This window comes from Chenopodium album, chromosome 8, assembly GCF_948465745.1.
Source record: "Chenopodium album chromosome 8, dcCheAlbu1.1, whole genome shotgun sequence".
Lineage (NCBI taxonomy): Eukaryota > Viridiplantae > Streptophyta > Magnoliopsida > Caryophyllales > Amaranthaceae > Chenopodium > Chenopodium album.
The window spans coordinates 48793537-48806325 of record NC_137841.1 but is presented as its reverse complement, the minus strand read 5'-3'; the positions used below and the strand labels follow the sequence as shown (position 1 = coordinate 48806325).

Genomic DNA, 12789 nt, shown 5'->3' with positions numbered 1-12789 from the left:
AAGATTAGAGCGGATTTGGTTGAAAAAAAACGACAAAGTTCAAAGTTCGGAGCGAAATCAAGCAACAAGCAGCAGCAGCAAGAGCAAAATAAGGAAGACCCGACTCCAGCGCTAGCGACAACATCTCTCACCTGGCGACAGAAGTAAAGTGCGGTGACACATTTTCCAAGCAGGCGCTGGTGCGGCGATGACATAATGCGTGGCCCCCATATTAGATTATGCGAACCTAGTGCAGAAATTTCCGGGTTCCTTTGTACGCAAGTTAGCCCCTCTAAGAAATTTGACTCGATTTAGTAATTGGCTTGATTACAATCACGTAAAGTGATCGACCTGATAAAAGATCGTCTCACTTAGCTTAAAGCACCTAAACATTCACTAGTAGAAAAATGTACATTTGCGTCGCTATATTTGCGTCACTCATTCTAAGGAGCGAAGCAAATGTTTTATTTTACCTTCCTTTTAAATTATTTGCGTCGCATATTATTTAAGAAGCGACGCAAAACTCAAGTGCATTTCAGCTTTCTATCATTTGCGTCGCTCCTATTTATTAAAGCGACGCAATTAATAAACTTATTTGCGTCACTCATTAGTTAGCAAGCGACGCAAATAAGTGATTAAGTAAATTGCGTCACTCTTTTGCTAATGAGCGACGCATATGTACATTGTACAACATTATAAACAAGGTTATTTGCGTCGCTTTTTTATAATAAAGTGACGCAAATAACTCTTTTGGCTTTAGGTTTTTCTGCGTTTTTTACCTTAGTTTTTCATCAGGTACCTACATTCACTATACAAAAAGAAAAAAAAAACAAGAGTTCTTAAATTCCAGCGAATTTCTACAGCAAAACACCCACAAATTTGTCTCTGAAATCCAACAAATTCGGCCAAAAACTTGCGTTTCCCCAGCAAATTTAACATCTGAAATCCCAGTGAAGTCGAAGACCCATAATCGGCTGCAAATTCGAGCAATTTCAAGCAAAAATTTAGACCAAAAACCCTAAGAAATTCGAAGCCTTAAACCCAGAAAAATTGATTGTTTCCGACCAAAAATCCCCTATTTCGAGCAAAAAATCAACTCAAAAGCATACAAATTCGAACCCTAAAAGCCCCAAAAAATTCAATTTCGGTCTTCAAGTTCGATTGGGGGATTTCGTGGGGGGATTTCTAGGGTTTTTGGCAGCGACGCAATATACCCTAAGAAATTCGTCCCATTTCAGTCATAAATAATTTTTGTTCGAATTTCAGTCAAAAATTTAGATCCGAATTTTTGTTGTATGAATTTTTGATTTTTGAATTTTCAAAATCAGGTATTAGAAAATATTTCAAAATTAATTGCGTTGAATTTTTTTTTGGTTGTAGAAATATGTTAGGGATTGCGCGGCGAAAAGCTGTTCGTGGTGGTGTTTCGGTAAAATTTTAGAACAATTTCTTGAATTGATTGTAATTTTTTAAAATGTTTGTGTGATTTTTGAATTGATGGAAATTGATGTTGTTGTGATGTTATTCAGGTGCTAGGGCGTCAAATTCACAGGAATTCTGGACCATCTGCTCCAGCTTTCGGATCTCACGGCTATGCTACTGCCGCGAAAGAGGTAGTTGTTAGATAAAGCTCAATTAGATAAAAATTTGTGTTTTTATTGGTTAAGTTGATGATTTCAGCTGGAATTTGTGTTTTCTTTGCTGAGTTGAGGATTTTAGCTGGAATTTGTGTTGTTTGAGTGTGTTTTTCCCTAGACTGATCACCTTATGGGGGCGGTTTAGGTTGCGAATGTGAATGTTTTCATGTAGTTGTCATACTGTTATTGTTTGTGCCAATCTTTTTTGCTATGTAAAATGTAGATTGTGAAAGTATGAAAGCAGCTTGTCTTCGTAGTCGATACAATACCTCTTGTTGTGCGACCTTGTGTATGTCATGTTGTATGGACGAGGTTGAGGGTTTTGTTTTTGTTTTGTGTTTGGAGTAGGGAGTGCTTTTTATGTAATTATTATAGTTCTCCTCCTGATTTTGTAATTCCGGAACTTAATCTATAAATGTCATTGTTTTGGATGGAAAAAAGATTTTTGATGTTTTTTCTGCATGCTACAATTTGGGATTGGGATTATGTATCAGTACAAGAAATGATGAATTTGATTAAGTTAGTTGTTATTCATGATTTTTCTTTCAAAATTCATGCCTAATACCTTTTCTTTTTATCCTTATACCGAAACAAGTACTTTGCATTATACAAGAACCGTCTATGTAGTACACACACCTTACATTCTAGGGAAGCATGATGCTTTGATTTGATGGCCAATAGTTTGTGCGAATATTGGCCAGTAAAACTTCAATTTTGCTAAGATTTTCCTCTGCATTAGGTTTTGGTCTAGTTGACAACCATCAAATAGAATTGTGTATAGGTTAATTTTTATCAGCTTCAAACCTATCCTTGCTCTAAACATGAGTTTCATAGCCCAAATATCATTCATGACCATTGTTTATAATATCATTCATGATTTTGATCTTGTGAAGCATTGCTAGAGTAACTATTTTTCATTCTGTCTTTTAGCTCAACAACTCTCTTTCCCCCGAGAGAGAGAGAGAGCAACCTCACATACTCATTTCCAAGTCCGATTTGCATGACTGTTAGGGTTGTAATCACCCTGGCTTAAATATGAACCCTCTTTCACAGGTCAGTCTATAATCAAGAGGTGCTTTGGTTGTATTAGAAGGGTTAGATCGAAGTGGAAAGAGCTCTCAGTGTATTCAGCTTCTCTCTCACTTGCAAAGTATTGGGTGTTCTGCTGAGTTATGGCGGTTTCCGGATCGAAATACTGCTGTTGGGCAGATGATCTCTGCTTATCTTTCCAATCAATCTAATTTTGATGATCATACTATTCATCTTTTGTTCAGTGCTAATCGTTGGGAGAAAAGGTTGTTTCTTTTTTCTTTTTATGATTGTTTTTTTATACATAATTTGTGAGTTGCATACCATGTGTTTGATGTTGTGTTTAGCTGAATCTAATTCCTTTCTATGTTGTTATTTATTGGTTAATTTGGGTAATTCGTTCTCGGTTATATTACATTCTGGAGATTGTAGTTGGAATTATGATAGATTACTTTTAAAAAACTGTCTTTATTCCCCTGAGATTTTGAAATATATACAAGTATATTGGGAAAGGAGTTCAGAATGTGATTTAAAGTTGTAAACTTTACTTCTTCATGAATCTGTTTTTTTGGTGATATGCTTGTTTAGTTGTTGACTTTGTCATCTACAATTACAGATCCATGATGGAAGAAAAGTTGAAATCTGGGACTACCCTCATTATAGATCGTTATTCATACTCCGGTGTGGCTTTCTCTTCTGCCAAAGGCCTTGATTTTGATTGGTGTAAGGTAAAATGTTATCACCACAATCTCTGTTTAAGTGACTGTTGAATGTTCTATAAAATTGGTTACTGACTTTTCATAATCCCATGACTTGTGAAAGTGTAAGGATTAAAAGTATTGTTTAACTCTTTTGGTGTGGTAACAATGGCATTCTATGAAGCATTATGTAAAGAGAGAATGGCTGATATAAGGAAATAATATATAGTAATTACAGTTGTTGAAAACCCATCTTCGAGTGAGTGTGATGTATGTTGACAACTTGCTTTGAAGATTCCAACTCTTAGTAATCAACCAGTTCACTCAGGCATATCTCTATTTAGTCGCAATATGATCACAATTCTCTTTGTGCAGGCACCAGAGATAGGATTGCTGGCTCCAGACATGGTCTTATACCTTGATATATCACCAGAGGTATACTTTCATTCAAATAGGCATGATAGGAATTTTGCCTTTAGTTTCACTGATAAGAATTTATGGGGCGTACCATTTATTTGGTAAGATCTGAGACATGGCTGTTAAACCAAATCTTAGTTTTTTCATAGCTTGCATCATACAATTTTGGTAACGCTGTAAGGTTAATAGATTTGACAGTGGTGACTTTATCTTGCATAGTGTCATTATAGTGATGCCTGCAATATTATGTTGTGCAGGTTATACTAATTTTCTTTTACTTAAACATGTTCCAGTTTCTTGCAATGTTCTTTTTATTTTTGTAAATTATGTTTTTTAACTAGATTCTGTGAGATAGTTGCTGTTTCATCAAATTCCGTAATAATGCCATCTAGATTTTCATACGATGCTGAATGATAACAGATGGTTGATGCCTGCTTGCCAATGGAAGAAGTCCAGAAGAAGCTCAGAGAATATGTGCTTGAGTGTGTTGCGGCCTGCAAAAATGGAAGGGCTCTGTCTCACTTCTGGTCACAATAGGCAAGCTGCCATATGCCTCTTGCTCGCTTGGGCGAAATTGTATACTATAGTCAGTAATCAGTAGTTACCACGTTTTGAACTCTAGGTTGAGCTGTTGAGGTACTTCTACCTTTAAGTTTAAGTCTAGAAGTTGGAGTTGTATTATACGTTGATTTGGTTAAGAAACATGGTTTGGAAATTTTATGGGTAGGCCAAATTACAAAGGAGACTCTGCCGAAATTTACATTTGCATTATTCAATAATATTGCATTTTAATTTCAATTATATTAGCGTTAGCATATTACTTTATACCTAGGAAAACAGGTACTACAAACATATACAAGGCAATTATTATATTATAATTAAAAAAAAAAAAAATTCACCTCATTTGCGTCACTCATTAAACAAACAAGTGACGCAAATATAGCAGTTTTGTATTGTCTACTCAGTCATTTGCGTCACTCCTATATAAACAAGTGACGCAAATAACAAAAAATAAGTTTATTGGAAGAGTCATTTGTGTCGCTTGTTTATAAAGGAGCGACGCAAATAACAAAAAAAGTTTATCTGAAGAGTCATTTGCGTCGCTTGTTTATAAAGGGGCGACGCAAATGACTAAAAATAAGTTTATCAGAAAAGTCATTTGCGTCGCTCTTTTATAAAGGAGTGACGCAAATAACCAAAAATAAGTTTATCTGAAGAGTTATTTGCGTCGCTCCTTTATAAAAGATTGACGCAAATAACAAAAAATAAGTTTGTCAGAAGAGTCATTTGCGTCGCTTATTTATAAAGGAGCGACGCAAATGACAAAAAATAAGTTTATCAAAAAAGTCATTTGCGTCGTTCCTTTATAAAGGAGCGACGCAAATGACTCTTATTTGCGTCGCGCCTAGGAGCGACGCAAATGACTTAAAATTCATTTGCGTCGCGAGCAGTTGCGTCGCTCATAGAAGCGACGCAAATACACTATAAATGAGCGACGCAAATGAGCCTTTTTCTACTAGTGATTGGCTCATAGCAAAGGCACCGACATAATGGTTCAAAAGCAGTAAAAGCACCGACATAATGGTTCACAAGTAATAAAAATCATCGACGTAATGGTTCACAAACAACAAAAATGTGTCAAAGTATTGGCACCGCGGAAATTACAATAAAAATAAAATTGCAAAGTTCAAGCGAGCTGTAAAGATCAACAAGGGTTAGTCTTCAGTAATTTTTTTGGAACATTGTCGTAACATTTGAGGATGAGTTCAAGCGAAGTTATTTTCGACAGTGTTCCCTAGGATATGGAAGGTTTTCAGAAAGCTAGGGATGGTTCAAGGGAAGTTATCTTAGACGACATTAGCTTAGATTGTGGAGGTTGTCATTAAGATTTGAGAAGATAGCACAAGATGGGCGGTCTTCAACAACATTCGCTAAGATTGTGGAGGTTGTCACCAAGATTTGAGAAGATAACATGAGATGGGCGGTCTTCGACAGCATTCGCTAAGATTGTGGAGGTTGTCACCAAGATTAGAGAAGAAAGCACAAGATGGGCGGTCTTCGACGACATTTGCTAAGATTGTGGAGGTTGTCATTAAGATTTGAGAAGATAGCACAAGATGGGCGGTCTTCAACAACATTCGCTAAGATTGTGGAGGTTGTCACCAAGATTTGAGAAGATAACATGAGATGGGCGGTCTTCGACAGCATTCGCTAAGATTGTGGAGGTTGTCACCAAGATTAGAGAAGAAAGCACAAGATGGGCGGTCTTCGACGGCATTTGCTAAGATTGTGTAGGTTGTCACCAAGATTTAAGAAGAGTGGTTCGTGATGGGGCAGTCTTCGACGAATTTTTCTATGATTTGGAAGGTTGTCATTATGATTCAAGGAAAAGGCTCGAGATGTAGCAACAATGATTGACGGCGTTCCCTAGCTTGTGGAGGATTGTCACAAACAACTGGAGGTGATTTCAAGCAAAGTTATCTTCAATAATCATATTCCTTGGCTTGCGGAAGATGGTCACAAGGCGGTAGAAGATTGTTTTTAGCGGAGCAATCTTTGATAATATTCTCTGGCTTACAGAAGACTATCACAGCGGAAATTGGTGGCAGTTACAAGCGTAGCATTCTATAAGCGGTATCCTTTAGCTTGAGGAAGATCGTCACAACAAATCGGTTACCTTCAGAGGCGTGTGCTTGACGGTGCAAGGTACGCGTTTCTTAACTCTCTTATCTGTTTAACTAATGCTATTTTGCAGGTATCGGAGTTACAAGAATGATTTAGGACCGCAGAACGTTCAGAAACATTCTCCGTCCCTATCGATACTTTGACATTTGTTTTCGAAACTTGCGTTTCTCCAAACTCAGTCAAAGTGGGGGCTTCTGTAGATACCCAAATGTGTATCCCAAAAACCAAAACCATTGATGAATGCCTTTCAAGTCATTTTATTATCGAACGAGGCGAAAGTGTGAAAAGTCTAGTGTTGCGGTTAGTTATTATTAAAATATATCCTTTCTGTTTTTTGAAAATATTTCTTTTCTTATCATATTTTTGAAAAACATGCATTATAGTTTAGTTTGGTCCATGATATGGGTCCAATAATAGTTTAGTTGGATGGGGCTTGAAAAGACCTTTCCAACGATACATTAAGATCCCAATTCCGATGAATAATGAGGAAGTTGTGGCCAAAATGCTAAAATGGGCCCAAACCGGATTTTTCTACTGCCCAATGATCATGTGGAGGGACCAAAGGTCTATTCCTATTCCTAAACTAATTAGGATTAATTAGAAGCTTCTATATGTTTCTAAAAGATCTTAATTATCCTTTTTGAAAAGATAAGATTAAAGAATTTTAGTTAAATAAAAACTTTCCTTTTATAAAAACTTTCCTTTTTTTTAAATCCTAATTCTACTCGAATTTAAATATGTTCAAAGGCAGTCAGATATAATAATATTTATCCAAATCTTATATGATTAGATAGATCTTGAAATTATCTTTCCAATGATATATTATAATACTAATTTCGAGCTATAACAAAAGAGATATGAATGAGATATGAAAATCTATCCAAAACTAACACCCTCCAATATTGAAGCCATATCTTTTTATATAAATAATTTTTTAATTTTATTCTCATTGGGTTGGAAAATAGACTTCAAGAGCTTTCCAACGATATTTATTTGCCTTATTTGGACTTCTGGATAAAAAGATATGATAAAAAAAACCCCAAGAACTGTGTTGCAGCGCCGGACGATAGGTTTGTCGCTTTCTTCGCCCTTAATGTGAAAGGTTTGATATTTCTGAGAGTTTGGTCCCAAATTTTATTTCCATTATTTAATTTAATTGTTTGATTATACTTTTCTTTGAAGTTACTAACGTGTGCATTTTGTTATTAGAAAGAGATACGAGGCATCCAAGTAAATACTTTATTTTTTTATTGATTTTATGATATAGAAATCATGTTTAGGTTGTTATTTTGATTCCTAGCATCATGTTAGTATGTTATATTGCTTCCTAGTATCATGTTTAGGGTAACGACTAAAAATTCCTAATATCAAGTATGATTAAAAGAATGCTTCCTATTTTCTTTCCTAATATCATGTTAGTATCATGTTAGGGTTAAAGCTTTGATCTTTAATGTTTAGTGACATGCTAGGGTTTGTTATTAATCTTGTTTAGTATCCTGCCTAGGATCTTGCTATTGTTATTCTTTATTCTTAAAATTATTATTTTTATTATTATGATTTTTATTATTATTTTGAATATTATTATCACGTTGCTTGATGCTTTATTATTGTTATTGCTTGATCACACCTTTTATGCATGTTTAAAGGGAATTGATACTTGTAATCACACTTAATGAGATAATTAATAATCTTGTTTAGGTTTAATTTGATTTTAATTCAAGTGATCGCCAAAAATAGTTTATTTGTGCATTAATATTCAACCAACATAGATTAAATAGGTTTTAAAGTAAACCTAATGATGGCATGTTAGTCAGAAAGCAAATATGAATACGAGAAAAATAAAGTAGAGGCCTATTTTTAGGGCAGGTTCTTTCTTTTTTAGATTGGATTTGTACCTTCATCCCCGAACTTCCAGTGTTGTTTCCAGACCTATTGCAGTTAACGATCCTTGGATCATTAAGGGATGTAACCTTCACTCTTTGAATGGTTTACAAGTCCTTAAAACTTGTTGGCGACTCTTTTGCTCTAGCTTCCTTCCCTTTGGACGCCACCATGCTTAAGTGTGTGATCACAGTGGGGTTCAAGTTTGGGGTAATTCTTGAAATATTCCCTACAATTCCCCTTCTTGTAGTTATTCTTAGGTTGATGATGATGAGGATTATTTGCTATGTCTTTGGCAATATCATCTTCAATCCTAGTAGCCATGAAATAAACCTTTAGAAAAGTGTCTAAACCAAGGTAGCGTTGATGTTTGTTGTTCTTTTCATTATAATTGTCAATTAACTTCTGTACTTACTCGATTTCAGGTGGCCTTTGGGCAAGGTGGGTCGCCTTTTCTCGCCATCTACCATAGAAAGCATGGAAAACTTCATCGTCGCCTTGCTTAAGCATCTCAAGTTAACATAAAGTCGATTTGAACTACACGTTACTCTCATATAGGGTGATGAAAGCCAAAACTACATCTTCCCATGCTGTCTTGAATTCTGCATCTAGCCTATAGTAGCACTTTCTCGCGGCTGGGTCTAGAGATAAAGGGAAAGTCAAAACGTAAAGCTTAGGATCAACTCCCTTTAACGTCATGGTGCCAGTAAAACACATTAAATGATTTTTTGGATTATTGGTCACCTTGACTACTGGTAAGTTTGTAGCTACAAACTTTTCTAGTAAAGCAAGTCCTGTGGGAGGAGCAAATTTTTCTGCGTCACAGTAATTGTTCCCCATCAAAGAACGATGAATAACCTTCTCCAACGACTTTTCTTTGATGGACAATTGTTCAATCTTTTATTGCAAGGCAAAAGTTTTGACATTACTCTTTTCAGCCTTTTCAAATTTCTTAATTCTTCTCTCCTAGGCTTCTTGAGCCTTTTCTTCTCTCAAATGAGCAATTTCTTCTTGAAGTTGCTCTACGGATGACGTTGTTGTTGGACTAGATTTAGTTGTCAAGGGAAGGTGGTTTGAACGGAGTGTATTGTTTAATGGTAAACGTAGAATGCGAACGTCCGGGAGTCTTCGTTCCAAGGCTTGGAAACCAGCCCTAAAAGAAGTATGAAAGGATAAGTAAATCAATACGCTTGTTTAGGGGATGAAAGAAGAAGTTTGAATGGATAACATCACCTTTAAACAATTCTTTGATAAAGATATTGTTTGAACAAATCAATTTGTTCTTCGAAAAATCAAAAAGGTTCGTAAGAGTAGGCGCGCGCAAGTAACCCGGTTACGCAGGGAAGGCGCGCGCATCCTTCGCTCTTGCGCTGGTCGTGGTCGCGCAACCTGCTCGTGCGATTAATTTTTTTAATTTGAGCAGTTTTCTTTTTGTTTTGTATTTTTTTATGTTATTCCTCGAATATGACTCAAAATTACGAAGGGACAACTTCATAATTTGGAACCTTAACCAAGCTAAAAGAAAGAAAAACCTATCCTAAACACGTCACACATAGTCTTGTAATCACATAAGCATACAATAAACCGAGGCTCACACAATGCATTTTTAAGGTCGTAAGCTTTGGTGTCCAAAGGTACCATATTCTAAGTAACGATGCACAAATCAATAAATTCACTTGTTGACTCATGATATAGCCCTACCAACATTTTGATGGCGATATGGGTCGGATGATTGTTATTGATTTCGGGATAGAAGCCTAGTGTTGGCAACCCCTAGTCAATGAGCCAATCCCCAATGGTTATAGTGTGCTAAGATTATACATTATGCAATGTAGCTTGTTTGGTTTTTACTTTTATGAATAAGGAAGATATTATGCATTCAAGTCACGCTCTCTAACTAGAGATTATCCAAGTTAACTCTTGTTACAAACCATAAGAAACCTAGTGTTAGAAACCTTTGACCATAACACAAAATTAATCTTGTAACCTCTAAATCCCCAGTGGAGTCACCACTGTAAGGAGGGTGTTCCCATCGTAGGGGTTCCTTCTCCTTAAATGACCATGGCCCTTTAAAAGCCTAGGACTTTACACTTGTTAGGGTGTGTTAGGATTTGAATTTCTGACTATTTGGGGGACCTTGAATTAGAATGGATCCAATCATCACACATAAAGGAGTCGCCAATGAGTTTTAGAGAAACTCATAAACCTCGTTTATGCCTTTCTCCCAAGTAGAGTTCAAGTGATATTTAGCACGAATCGTGAGTTTACCCATGCCCATCTTGAAATGAGTTCGGGAGCGAGGGTACTAAAATAATGTTTCCTTTAGGGGGGAATTCGCTATTCTAGCCCTAGTACGACCTTTACTAGCTCTTCCTCTTTCACAATTTCATTACCAAACAATATATGTAACTTGGTACATAAAACTAAGTTAGTTGATTTTATTTACACGCGTTAATCAGGTAGGAATTACTTTGTAAAAGTTGTTATTCTTATTTAATCAATATTCGTTAATAGAACAAAATAAACAAGATTCGCCTTAGCTTAAGTGATCCATTAACAATTAATTATTCTATTCTATTCTTATTTAACGCAAGATACTATGTGAGATTAATTAATTAAAAGTTCGTTTAATGTAATCAAACAACAGTAATTTATTAGTTAAAGTTATTTTAAACAAGAAAAATAAGGTGATTGATCTAAGTGCTTGGGAATTTACCACTTCTCTTTACTAGATCTTCGTTTAGAACACTTATGGACTCCTACTTGTTCCGGCACTTCCACCGCAATAACAAGTATTAGAGGGGGTGAGTGTTTAGGACAAGAGGGTTTGCTAATTCTTAAGTTCACAAAGTTTCTACTAATGTTTTATGTTATTTTTAGTCTGTTTGAGCCTCGTATTAAGCCTCTATTTATAGGGAATGGGTACGTTTAGTGTATTGAACATTCTGCCGCAGTAGGTGTCGCGCGCATCTGAATGGCTTGCGCGCGACTGCCCAGCGCAAGTGAATAGGTTGCGTTGCTATAGGCAGCACAACTAATAGTCTTTCGCGCAATATTATGGTAAGGTTCGATTTTATATTTTTATGAAATTTTGAATCTTCCACAAGCGCATCACAAGCAGTTCCACTCGGTGTTGCGTGCAACCTTGTGTGTTGCGCGGTCCACTTCAGCACGACTCATTGAGATGCGGGCAGATTTTTGACGAGGGGTGAACTAGGTCGTTGAAACTAATCCTCCCTCGGTCAAACTAAATTTATAAACACTTAAAAAACCTATATACAAGTATAGACGCAAGTCAAGGGTCGAACCCAAAGGAACGATAATGTTCAAGTTCTCTTAATTATGCACCTAAACTAGATCGAAGTCTAAGGATAAAAGGTAAACACTATAACCAGCTAATAAAATGAAGAACCAAACAAATAAGCACTAGGAACGAGGATCAACAAGTAATCATGACAATTGTAGCAACTCGGGAACAATATAAATATCAATAGTTGTGAAGAATAATGGCAAGCTCAATCAAAAGAGTCAACAAGCTATCTCCTAGAGGTCAAACCAGCGCCAACTATGAGAGACTCTAACTAGGAGCATCACTAATCAAGCTCAATCGACAATTGCAAATACTAAATCAATGGTCCGTATCATTAGAAACTACAATTCAATCTAGCATAATTTTAAGGCCTAATCAAATTACACACATGCAAACTTCCATGAATCACTTTAATCTCAACAATTAATAAACACAATCCCCAAATTAAGCACAATCAATCAATCATACAAGTTTCACCCAATTTCTAGCAAACAACTACTCTAACATCATCATCTAATCATTTAACAACTAAGGAAATCAAGAATCAACAATGTATGATGAACATCTACACTTCAAGCATCAAACATCAAAATTCAAAATCAAACCAAACAAACTTGAATATTTAACAAAGAAATAAAATGAGATAGAGTTAGAAATGCTCATCGATTATAGAGAAGATGTTCAATACAATTGTCACCATTAAATCTTCACTCTCTCAATCACCATTAAAATTCCTCACTTTCTCTCTCTAAAATCTACTCCTGAACTAACCATAAAACTAGAGAGAGAAACTCTAAACTAAGCTAAAATTATGATCTAAATTCAATCTAAATCTTCTTACAAAATTAGGGTTCTAATAGGTATATATAGGAAGCGCGAAAAAAAAATGGAGCAAAGTAAGTACCCAGGGAGGCGCGCCCGCGACCGTTGGTTGTGCGCCCGCGCTTCTCCGAGTTTCTTCAGCTCTTATCGCGGCTTTGTGTTTTTGCTAAGGTCTTTCAAATAGCGCACCTAATGATGATGATGGACACCAAGAGTGGCAGTCCCAAAAAGGACTTGAAAGTTGGTTCAACACCCCATCTTTCTAGCAGCAGAGCTTAAGAGCGCAAGAGCTAGAACTTGGAGAACCCACTTCGTTGCATCTTGAGCTAGC

General features: G+C 36.1%; 1 long non-coding RNA gene and 1 pseudogene across 2 annotated transcripts; both read left to right on the top strand.

The window, feature by feature from the left end:
• Positions 1-1070: 1070 nt before the first annotated feature.
• On the top strand, positions 1071-1592 carry LOC145556101 (uncharacterized). The gene is made up of 3 exons (XR_014091741.1): positions 1071-1272; positions 1360-1408; positions 1509-1592. It is a non-coding gene; the product is annotated as an uncharacterized LOC145556101 (long non-coding RNA).
• A 1044-nt stretch (positions 1593-2636) lies between these two features.
• On the top strand, positions 2637-4564 carry LOC145556100 (thymidylate kinase-like; annotated as a pseudogene). Its single transcript, XR_014091740.1, has 4 exons — positions 2637-2911; positions 3262-3373; positions 3719-3778; positions 4181-4564. The product of XR_014091740.1 is annotated as a thymidylate kinase-like (transcript).
• Positions 4565-12789: the final 8225 nt, after the last annotated feature.